This window comes from Lampris incognitus, chromosome 6, assembly GCF_029633865.1.
Source record: "Lampris incognitus isolate fLamInc1 chromosome 6, fLamInc1.hap2, whole genome shotgun sequence".
Classification (NCBI taxonomy): domain Eukaryota; kingdom Metazoa; phylum Chordata; class Actinopteri; order Lampriformes; family Lampridae; genus Lampris; species Lampris incognitus.
Window position 1 is genome coordinate 37,557,075 of NC_079216.1, and position 12,120 is coordinate 37,569,194.

A 12,120-nucleotide genomic window follows, 5' to 3' on the forward strand; every position below is an offset into this window, starting at 1 on the left:
GAGCGTAGTCCTGCGTGTTTGTTGATAAAGCAATAGGAGAAGATGTTCGGTCTCAAAACCATCCGTTTTATTTAGCAGTAAATGGATAAAGCATACAGAGCTCTGGGTCTAGATCTTCCTATCCCTGACAAACAACAGATTGTGTCAGTCCACGAAGTCTGACTGTCTCTCCTTTCCCTGACCCAGTCTTTATACTATACAAAGTGTTGACTGAATATGGATGTGTGGTCTTCTTTCTGATTGGTCCGTTCATCTGACTCCGTTTCCACCTCACCGATATCCGGACTCCAGGTAATCTTCTACATCTGCTGTCGTAGTTCCTGTTTCTGAAACCACAGAGCACAGCACATCCTGTATCTACTCCCCCCAAGGCCACAGCACCCTTGTTGTTCCCTTTCCTATTCAGAGCCGCTAACCTTATCTAAGGTCAGCAGACCCTCACTCCTTCCATGGAGATAGACACACTCTCCTTCTTGGGACATCTTGTCCTTTTATTGCCCCCCACTTCTCTTCCTGTAATTTACTTCTGCATTCCTCTGTTTGCTAACATACTCAGTACTTTTCCACTGCCACTATAGCCCCTCATGTTTTTGTAACAAGCCCTGTTCCCCATGCATATGTTTTCCCAATGATTAATATATCCTTATATCCCTTATTCCAATTAATACGTTGTAATCATCATTATTAAACATCACACCATTACATTTATCTACACCTTACAGAGCTCGAGAGGATCTGCAGAGAAGAATGGGAGAAATACCCCAAATATAGCTTTGCCAAGCTTGTAGCTTCATACCCAAGAAGACTTGAGGCTGTAATCGCTGCCAAGGGTGCCTCAACCAAGTACTGCGTAAAGGGTGTGAATACTTATGTACATGCAATATTTCAGTTTTTTATTTTTAATACATTTGAAAAAATTTCTACAAAACCTTTTTCACTTTGTCATTATGGGGTATTGTATGTAGATTGATGAGAAAAAAAGGAATTTAATTAATTTAATTTTGGAATAAGGCTGTAACATAACAAAATGTGGGGAAAGTGAAGGGGTGTGAATACTTTCCAGATGCACTGTAGCTCATGTAGCAGATTGTCTTTCTCCTTACTCTTTGGTTTTGGTTCAGGAGGCGTGGTCAGTTCAAGCTGTGCACTGTGAGCATTGGTTACCTTTAGGTGGGGGCCGTAGCCCAGTTGTCGCTGTCTCTCACTCTCTTCGCTGCATATCTTGTTCACCTGTCTCACGAGAGTCTCATCTGTTACGGTACAGTCAGACAGGAATGGCTTGAGTTCAGTACAAACATTACTGTACTTCGGGAGAAGACCTTGGTGAACTGTGCGTAGAAACACATTTTGCACTGTGCGAGGCTCATACTGGATATCTGTGCTGGCCTGTTTTGACGCGAAGAGAACCTTTTGCTTCAGGCCCATCATTCTGTATAGGAACTGTTGGGGGCTCTCCTGCTCATTCTGCTTCGTGCTCATTAACTCTTGAAAGAACTCACTGCCACTCTTTTCGCTCATATGCCACTGCAGGAAGCCTTTAAGCTCACTGATGGTCAGGTCGTCTTTGTTGATGAGCATATCTTTAAACTGCCCTGGCTTAACAATACGGAGCACCCCTTGAATGACTTCATTCTCTGTATGTTTGGCTGTGACCCCCTCATCAATCTGTTTGCATAGACTGTTAAACCCTATGTCTAGCATACTGTCGCCAACCTGACCGCCTTGAATCTTAAATTCTCTGCGTAGTAACAGTAAGTCTCTCATGAAGATGACATTGTCAGTCATGGTGCGGGTGGGCGTGTAACTAGCACTAACTGTACCTGACTCTTGGTGAAGAGAGGATTGGCTAGTAGGTGTTTCGGGTGTGGGCTGTGTCACCTTAAGCTCAGCTAACCTTCTGCCTAAAGCCTCATAGTTAGCCATCAGAGTCTGGTACTCCAGTGTTTTTCTGTCAAGCAACTCAACTTGAGATGTGTCTGCACTGCTGTGTTCTGCTCTCACAGGGTGAGTTACTGGTGCAACATGAACAGGTGTTGATGTCACGGCACTACTGTGTTCTGCTCCTACAGGAGTTACTACTGGTGAGGTGATTATGGGTGCGGGCACAGACACAAAAAACCCCTTCACATTACTCATAGGTTCAGATATTACAGTAGTAGGCTGACGTAGAAGAACTAATTCTTTCACCATATCATTCAGTTGGAGTAACTGAGCAAACCCCTGATCCTCTAATTCAAACAGCGCTTGACTGTGGAGGTAAGTACATATATAATCAAAACAACTCTCCTCATCACCCTCCTTGGCATTGGCATACTCATCAGATCGTGGGATGTTTTGGACGATTTGTCAGATCTCCTCACCGGTCAGCTTGTGAAGTCCTTTCTTTATCTGCCAAATCAGTCTCTTTCTTTCGTCGTCACCTACGGCTACCTTGTCAGTGTCGGCCATCTTTCACAGTCCACAGTCCTAGACGTCTTTGAGGTGATCATCAGCCGGTCTGGTCACTTGGGTTCTGTTGCACGGACGAGCATCCCCGGTCATCAGATGCTCGCCCCACGTTCGGCGCCAAGAAATGTTACAGGTCCCAGGTAAGGGGCGGGGCCAGTAACAGGAATGGGTCTGTTTTAAACAGAAAGAAAGCATAAAACAGAAGACGTGGTTGACTTGTTGAGCAGGCTGGTGACGTCTGAATGCACGAGCCCACTGCAACACACTTATAGAAACACAATACCCTGCCAGACCAGCGCGCCTCCTTGTGGCGTCGAGACATATTGCAGCTGCAATACATTAGAAATACTTAGTCTACATAACAATGAAATAAATCTGGCTCTACTAACAATATATCAAATACAATAACTTAAATTGTGACAACACAATTGTGAGTGTCACATTTGCATTGTCTGGTTTTATTTGTTTGTGAAGCATTTTGTGGCATGGTTTTTGAAACATTGCTATATAAATAAAAAGGGGAGGGGGATAAAAAAGTCTTATTTTCTTTAACAAGAAAGGCTTCTTGTTGATTTAAACAATCTCAAACAGCTCTTTGTGTGGAGCAACAGTGCACAAACAGAAGTCACACTTCACACTTAATACTTTATACTAAAGTATTAAGGATGGCTTCTAAATTCAGTTGTGTGGGAGTCTCTGACGTTGTGCAGAGACACAGTGACATGCTTCTCTGAGACGTTTTATCTAACATATTTATCTTTGTTTGTTACGCACATCCCACTGTCCAATTATGTCCCTCACTCCTGAATCAGCTGATGATATCATCTAGTTAACGGACAGGAAGAGGTGAAGGGTGAAATGTGTGTGCATGGGGCACAAGAGTTAAAAAAAAAAAGTGAATGCTGCATTACCACGACGATTCACTTGTGCCATCAGTTAACTGCTCTCAAATTCAAGGAGCTGTTTGCACAATGCTGTTGGAGGGATGGGCAATGTGTTCATATTCCATGTTTGAGGTAAAATAAGGACACTGATGTAAAGGTTAGCCAGGCCTTTGAGCTTGAAATTGATTCAGAACTTGGGCCTTGAAACACATTATGGAGAACAAAATTGACAAGAGACACTTAAGGAAACATGTCAATTTGATTTCATGGAAGTAATGTAGTCCATTTATATTTGTGAATTTGTAATTTCTTTACTAACACCAGATAAATGCCACACATTCTAAAATCCATTTTGATAAAACTAATGGATTCAGGTGAGATTTGGAACCTCCTGTGTTTCTGTAAATTTGGATGTTTGAGCTTTGCAAAGTGTTTTGTTGCCAAATTTGGCTGTTAATTGTCATACGATTTATTCTATAATGCTGCCATTTCCTAAGGTGCTTGTGTGACTCATCAGAACTGTGATATTCGATAAATCTTTAACTTAAAGCTCAAGTGGACTGATCACTGTGTCCTTCCTTTGGTGAGTTTGAAGTGTGGCGCACACATCTGTTTGAGCATCTTTGCTTCTTCACGTATAAAGATAAACAATTTTTTAAGCAAGGGAGCCCAAGCATATGGTACTGATTTATTGGTAGAGTACAAAGGTCTATGGGTGGGTTGTGTGTCTGCGTGTGTGTCTGCATGTGTGTGTGTGTGTGTGTGTGTGTGTGTGTGTGTGTGTGTGTGTGTGTGTGTGTGTTGGATCATTGCAAAAGGTTTTAATAAGGTTTGTATTTATTCATTTAGAGAACCATGTGTACTGTCTGAGAATGTTTGTTGGGTTTTCCCTCTTATCAGTATTGCATCAGCTTCAGTTTATATTGTATGTTCCCAGCATGAGGTTAAAGAGCAAAGATGAATGATACAATTACCAACACGTTCTTACCTCTTCTGTTTCGTAACTGGTAGTATTTGTATTTAATTCATCAGGCATGTAGATACATTGGGTTATGGCATGTAAAACAGCCTGTAAGACAAGTCCAGTGAGGGTACAGGAATATGTGTTGGTGACCCATGATGCGTACCTTGCATCAAGTGCAAGAGGTCATACATTTTACTCTACTGTACATGAACACAGAAGGAATTTGTATCAACATATGTTATTTTTTTAAACTTTATTTTTATTGTTTTTTAACAAAAACAGAACAGAAACCAAGGCAACACGGTGGCCCAGTGGTTAGCGCTGTCACCTCACAGTAAGAAGGTCCTGGGTTCGATCCCCGGGGTTGTCCAACCTGGTCATCCCAGGTCCTCCTCTCTGTGGAATTTGCATGTTCTCCCCATATCTCTGCTGGGTTTTCTCCGGATGCTCTGGTTTCCCCCACAATCAAAAAGACATGCATGGTAGGGTTAATACTCTGTCTGTGCCCCTGACCAAGGCATGGCAAGATGAACTGGAGTTGGTCCGCGAGTGCTGCACGACGGCTGCCCACTGCTTCTAGCTACACAGCTAGGATGGGTTAAACGCACAGGGGATAAATGAAATATTAACCAAAAAAAAAAAGGGACAACAGATGGGGTCATCGTAGGTAAGGTGAAATGCTTGACGTTGTTTAAAACAGCTGGGTTACAATGTACTATCAAGGTCTGTTAGTCCTTTATGGCCACAATTGCCCTTTGAACTCATAGAGCGCCTTATGATCCCCGACTTTGACTCATACAAAGCCGGGGTGTTTTTCAGGAGGCAGGGGTCTTCCACTCATTCGTTCATAACCATTGTGTTGTAGTAGAGTATAGTGTGGTACAGAAGGAAATAAAACACAATTCTCGAAACAAAATAGATATATAGTAAAGAATCATTTCAGAGTCAAATAAGATTTCCAGTTTTTCTGGTATTTTTCACATTTTTTTAGTGGCGTGTCTCAGACGAAAAAGTCAATCGTTCCACAATAGAAATTTCCTGAACTATTTCTATCCATTTGGGGAGTGTTGGAGACTCTTTACTCAGACATTTCCTGGTTATTGCTTTTTTACTACCTGCTAGTAATTTTTGTAATAGATATCTGTCCTGATTTTTCAGCCCAGTTGGCACCTTTCCCAAATATATAACACTGAAATTAAAATCGAGCTCTGAGCTGATTATTGATCTGATCTCTGTGACCACGTTTACCCAGTAAGAAGAAATGTTAATGCACTCCCAAAACATATGAAAACGACCAGCAGACATATTACCACACATTCCCCAACACCGACCATGTTCAGGTTTGTTGCTTTGTGACTTTTTTATTTGGGATTATGAGAAAGCTTAAAATGTTTTTCCAGGTAAATCCCCTCCATAGATCTGAGCTCGAGGTGGTAGACCGTGTCCTACGTACACTGTAAACATGAATAAATCCTGGAAATCCGTTTTCTGTTAGTATTACCCTTGAATGCATCCACGAATATCCTAATGAGACTTGTTCCTTTCTCTCCGGTAGTCCTCCCCCCTTCTCCCCAATTGTACTTGGCTAATTACCCCACTCTTCCGAGCCTTCCCGGTCGCTGCTCCACCCCCTCTGCCGATCCGGGGAGGGCTACAGACTACCACATGCCTCCTATGATATATGTGGAGTCGCCAGCCGCTTCTTTTCACCTGACAGTGAGGAGTTTCGCCAGGGGGACATAGTACGTGGGAGGATCACGCTATTCTCCCCAGTTCCACTTCTCCCTGAACAGGCGCCCCAACTGACCAGAGGAGGTGTTAGTGCAGCGACCAAGAGACATACCCACATCCGGCTTCCCTCCCACAGACATAGCCAATTGTGTCTGTAGGGATGCCCGACCAAGCCGGAGGTAACACGGGGACCCGAACTGGCGATCCCCGTGTTGGTAGGCAACGGAATGGGCCACCACGCCACCCGAATGCCCTTCTCTCCAGTAGTTTTAATATTTCTGTCAATGTCCCACTTGAAGATATCTGAAGAAATCGTGTTTCCCTCCATTATAAGTTTCTGTGAGTTGTTGAAAGGTATCTAAACCTTTACTGGAATATATTACACAGTATGAAGTGATACCCGTATTTGTCCAATGTTAAAATCTAGCTGATATGAATTCTGTCATATGGTACCCAACATAATATTCACACATTTCTTTCTAATTTCAGAGGGAGTGCAATCCAGTTAGTCAATTTGTCTAAATATTTCTTTTGGAGTGTTTTTTTTTCTTTCTCCCAGTATGCATTGGAGGGGTATGCTTATTTGACTTTGTTCCAGGTCCTTCCATTTAGCACCACACCGACAGAGCAGAAAGTGCCATGGTGCTAATCTCCTAAGCAGGGTAAAGCCTTCCCACCTTTATCCTTAGGCAGTATGTCTGAAATCTAATGCTTGGTTTTTGCTTTCCCCAAATTAAAGTTGAAATCATTCTATTCCATTAATTGAAATTGCTTGGGAGGTACTTCAACAGGCAGGGACTGAAAAAGAAAAAGCAGCCTGGGTAATATATTAATCTTTATGAAGAAGAAGAAGAAGAAGAAGAAGAAGAAGAAGAGGAAGAAGAAGAAGGCCACTTTATTTTGTCATTGTACAGGTTACAACGAATTTGTCTTCTACATTTAACCCATCCTTTTGTACAGGAGCAGTGGGCAGCTGCAGCACCCGGGGACAAACTCCAGTTCTTCTTTCCATGGGACACCGACAGGAGTATCAACCCTAACATGCATGTCTTTTTGATGGTGGGAAGAAACCTGAGCACCTGGAGGAAACCCACGCAGACACGGGGAGAACACGCAAACTCCACACAGAAAGGACTTAGGATGGCCTGGGTTTCGAGCCCAGGACCTTTTTGCTATGAGGCAACAATGCTAACCACTGGGCTACCATGCTGCCCTTTATAGCATCTATTCGATTAGGCAGATTCTTTGGTAATAATGACTATGTCTGTGAATGGTCTCATTCATCCAATTCATGGTTATCCAAAGGAGTTGAATCAAGTGCAACTGGATTTGGTATATATCCGTGAAAACTCAGAATTTATCCTCTTAGGGTCGTTGTCAGAGCTATAGATGTCCATGGCTCTTTGTGTCTCGATGTTTACCAATGCCCGTCGCTAACAGAGCCATAGATATGCGTGGCTCTTTTGTGTACCGATGTTTGGCCGCGCCCGTCGTTATCGGAGCTATTCATATGCGTGGCTCTCCTGTGCTCCGATGTCCATGGGTAAACAAAAGAGCAACTCGTATATATGTCTCTGTTAGCAACGGGCGTTGGTAAACATCGGGACACAAAGAGCCATGGACATCTATAGCTCTGACAACGACCCTAAGAGGATAAATTCTGAGTCTCATCACCAGCCAGTTAGACTAGCTTCGTCTAGTCAGAAAGGCACGAATTGAGGAAGCCTCTTGGATGAGAGGCGAAACGTCTTCACGGATATATACCAAGTCCAGTTGCACTTGATTCAACTCCTTTGGGTAATAATGATTAGGGAATTAAGTCTGCTTTAATATCAGCTGTTATAGATGGCAGATAAATCTTTAGGTATTTGTACTCCTAGTTGTTTAATTAAAACATTCAACCACCTGGTTATCAAAGCCAAAGCAGTTAATAAGCAAATACAGATATCCCCATCGAACTGAATCAGAAGCCTTCTCGGCATCAAGACTATGGATTCTATGTTACTGTTTTTCACATGGTCAATGAGGCGGAGAGCCTGCCTGACATTGTCCTGGGTTTGACGGTTTTTCACAAAGCCTGTTTGGTCTGTGTCTATCAGATCCGGAACTATGGTTTCCGATTGCTTTGCAAGTATTAATGCATGTAATCTGTAATCCATGCTTCCTCCCCTTTTTCTCCCCAGTTATATCCGGCCAATTACCCCACTCTACCGAGCCGTCCCTGTCGTTGCTCCGCCTCCTCTGCCGATCCGGAGAGGGCTGCAGACTACTACATGTCTCCTCCAATACATGTGGAGGAGACATGTAGTAGTCTGCAGCCCTGTGGACAGTGAGGAGTTTCGCTAGGGGGACGTAGCGTGTGGGAGGATCACTATTACCCCCAGTTCCACCTCCCCCTTAACAGGTGCCCCGACCAACCAGAGGAGGTGCTAGTGCAGCCACCAGGACACATACCCACATCCGGCTTACCACCCGCAGACATGGCCAATTGTGTCTGTAGGGATGGCCGACCAAGCCGGAGGCAACATGGGGATTCGAACCGGTGATCCCCGTGTTGGTAGGCAACGGAATAGCCCGCTACGCTACCCGGACACCCTGTAATCCATGTTTAAAACAGATAACGGTCTATGAACTACATTCTGTCTTGTCTTCACCCATTTTAGGAATTACTGAAATGACTGCTGGCTGGCAGCCTGTCCAGGGTGTCTCCCCGCCTGCTGCCCAATGACTGCTGGAATAGGCTCCAGCAACCCCGTGACCCTGAGAGCAGGATAAGTGGTTAAGATAATGGATGGATGGATGGATGGATGAAATGACTGCTTGTCTCCAGGACAATGAAGACAACGATATCAGAATTAGGATCATGTTTATTGGCCATATTGGTTTGCACAAATATGGAACCTGACTCCGGTTTCGTGGCTCTCTCAGTGTACTTAACATAGAATATTAACACTTCAAAACACCAATCTTAAGATATATACACAAGGATTGACTTATACAGGTGAAATAAGAGGTGATAAGATGAAATGGTGCAGAGAATATATCAGCGATGCTGAAATAGATGTTAGCAGGTTACTTACATACATGCCTGAAGTGGACATGACAGAGTGTACCAGTATACGTACAATGTACAGTATAGTATAGACAAAATGGTGGAATTTATTTGACAGTGTTAAGCGTTTATGTGAATGATAGCCCGTGGAAAGAAACTGTTTTTATATCTGGTTGTGTTAGGGTACAGTGCTCTGTAGCACCTGCCAGAGGGGAGCAGTATGAACAGGTTGTGACCAGGATGTGATGGGTCTGCAGTGATGTTGCCTGCCTGTTTCCTGAATCTGGAGGTGTATAAGTCCTGAATGGCAGGCAGGTTTGCACCACTGATTTTCTCTCCAGGCTTAACTGTCTGTTGTAGTCTGTCCCTGTCCTGTTTGGAGGCAGAACCAAACCAGGCAGTGATGGATGTGCAGAGGACAGACTGGATTATTGCAGTGTAGAACGAAATCAGCAGTTCCTGTGGCAGGTTGAATTTCTCGAACCGGTGGAGAAAGTACATCCTCTGCTGGGTCTTTTTGGTGAGTGTGTCTATATTCGATGCCCACCTTAGGTCCTGGGACACTGCAGAACCCAGAAATCAGTAGGTTTTCACCGTAGACACCGTGCTGTTGAGTAGGGTGTATGTGTGTGTGTGTGTGTGGGGGGGGGGCAGTGTTGGGGGACTCCTGAAGTCCACTGTCATCTCCACTGAATATGGATAGTGAATATTTTAGTTCTTTGTCATGAACAAGTTTAGTTTTTTAGCTCAATAAACTTAAATAAACAATAAACACTCATTCTGAGTGAATCTCCCCAAGTCACCTTACGGCAAAGGCTATATTACAGATTCAATGTAAGCCTGTTGGAGATAACTGGCTAGCTCCCAGAGAGGCTATGGGTGAATCAATTGCACGTGGTGATGTCAATTAGTGCTATATTAGATGTTCCACTATTTTTAACTTCCTGAAAAATCTATTTCTGAAAAACTCCCCCTAGACCATTGAGCCAATTAATTCCAAAGTTGGAAATTCTCTGGACCCCATAAGACCCCCATTAAAACTATTGAAACCACATCCTTAAATAGCAGGAAATTATTGTGCTTGTAATTTGTAAAAAGCAACAGATGTTGATTTGTTGCATATTCTGGACATATTTTAATAAAAATGCTGATCCTTGCCAATGTCATACCGATTTCTTGTAGATATCTTGCTCTGTTTTTAACAAATGTATCACTGTGCATTTAAACCAACTTGCTCCTGCATGTCACCCGCTCCTCCGCGTATATATTTCCTTCTTTTCTTTACAATACAAAAAACGAATATTATATTGTAGCAAATTCGGGGGGCAACCACAGGAACTGCTGCGGCGTGAACCCGTATCGCCAGCACTGCGGGCGACATCGCTGACCGCTCGACTAAAGGGTCAGACCCATCAGTCAACGTGTCTACTTATCCATGCACATTACACTACATTAATCTATCAATTTCTGAATGAAAATACTGCTCCCTTGTTCGGTTTAGACCTTCTGATGTTTTGTCTGCACTGTTCAGTACTGTTTGCTGTATGCATGTGTATCAGCATGCTACACTGAGCAAAACCTTAAACATGTTAAGGTTGTGGAACCTTGTTTCAACTTCCAATATGTTGCGAATTCCCCAATGAGGAAAAAAAAAAAAACAAAAACAAAAAAACAGAACACTATTCCTCTGCAAACAGGTGCTGCAAAGGGATCTGGCTCAAACAGATTAATCCGTTATGAAACATTTCTGTAAACTCACTTATGACATCCAGGCATTGCTGAGTGACAGTCAGCCATACATGCAGGTAATCAAAAAAGACATGCAATACTCCTGTCTGTGCCCCAGACCAAAGCAACCTGAAGAAATAACTCGAGTTGGTCCCCAGATGCTGAATGGCGGCTGCCCACTGCTCCTAGCTACACAGCTAGAATGGGTTAAATGCAGAGAGTAGGGTGTGCGGGTACCGTAGCGGTCTAGTCTGTTGCCTACCAACACGGGGATTGCTGGATCAAATCCCCGCGTTACCTCCAGCTTGGTCAGCTGTCCATTCAGACACAATTGGCCGTGTCCGCGGGTGGGAAGCCCGATGTGGGTATGTGTCCTGGTCGCTGCACTAGCGCCTCCTCTGGTCAGTCGGTGCGCCTATTTGTGGGGTGGGGTGGGGTGGGGTGGACTGGGGGGAATAGCGTGATCCTCCCACGTGCTACATCCCCCCAGAGAAACTCCTCCCTGTCAGGTGAAAAGAAGCGACTGGCGACTCTACATATATCAGAGGAGGCATGTAGTAGTCTGTAGCCCTCCCCGGATCGGCAGAGGGGGTGGAGCAGTGACCGGGATGGCTCGGAGGGGAGGGGGTGATTGGCCAAATACAATTAGGGGGAAAAGGCCCAAAATAGCAAAATTGTTGTGGCCTGGACTCATCCCACGCCGACACTTTCATCCGGCCCACATACTGCATAGAATGATGGCACTTGGCGGTCCACTCCTGTTTGCCAGATCTGGGCCAGAACCAAGCCATAGTAATGCCGCATGTGCCACATATTTGCCAAAGGTGGCTCATATTGTTTTGTGATATTTGGGCCATATTCACCATTTACCACACGGGTAACTTCTGGTCACATCCAGATTACATGTTGCAGAGAGCACCGCATCTTTGCCAAAAAAGGCCCACATTGTCACAGCCTCTCGCCCTTGACATCAAAGCGATCGCCCTTGACACCTGCTACGCCAGCTGACACCTGCTACACCAGCTGACACCTGCTGACCCCCCCTTCACCCCGGCAATCGCCCTCACCCTTAAAAGGCCTCCACTATGGACCAGTCTTCGCTGGAACGTCGCCATTCATGGACTTCTGCCTGCCTGCCTACCTGCCACAGAGCCACCTCCTGCTCTACCCCCGAGATCAGTCACTTCAATAAAGACTGGATTCTTCCCTTACCTGGTTGTCCCGTCTGCTTTTGGGTTCCTTCCTGATACGTGACAGTACGTTCCAGCCACTATGGACCCAGCAGACCATTCCACCACAGACCTGGCCAAGGT

The 12,120-nt window shown here is 44.5% G+C and overlaps 1 long non-coding RNA gene across 1 annotated transcript; it reads right to left on the bottom strand.

Annotated features, from left to right (window-relative positions):
• Positions 1–1,210: 1,210 nt before the first annotated feature.
• Positions 1,211–4,773, bottom strand: LOC130114795 (uncharacterized). Its single transcript, XR_008810421.1, has 3 exons — positions 4,625–4,773; positions 2,361–2,619; positions 1,211–1,250 (listed from the first exon to the last, which is right to left on the bottom strand). It is a non-coding gene; the product is annotated as an uncharacterized LOC130114795 (long non-coding RNA).
• Positions 4,774–12,120: the final 7,347 nt, after the last annotated feature.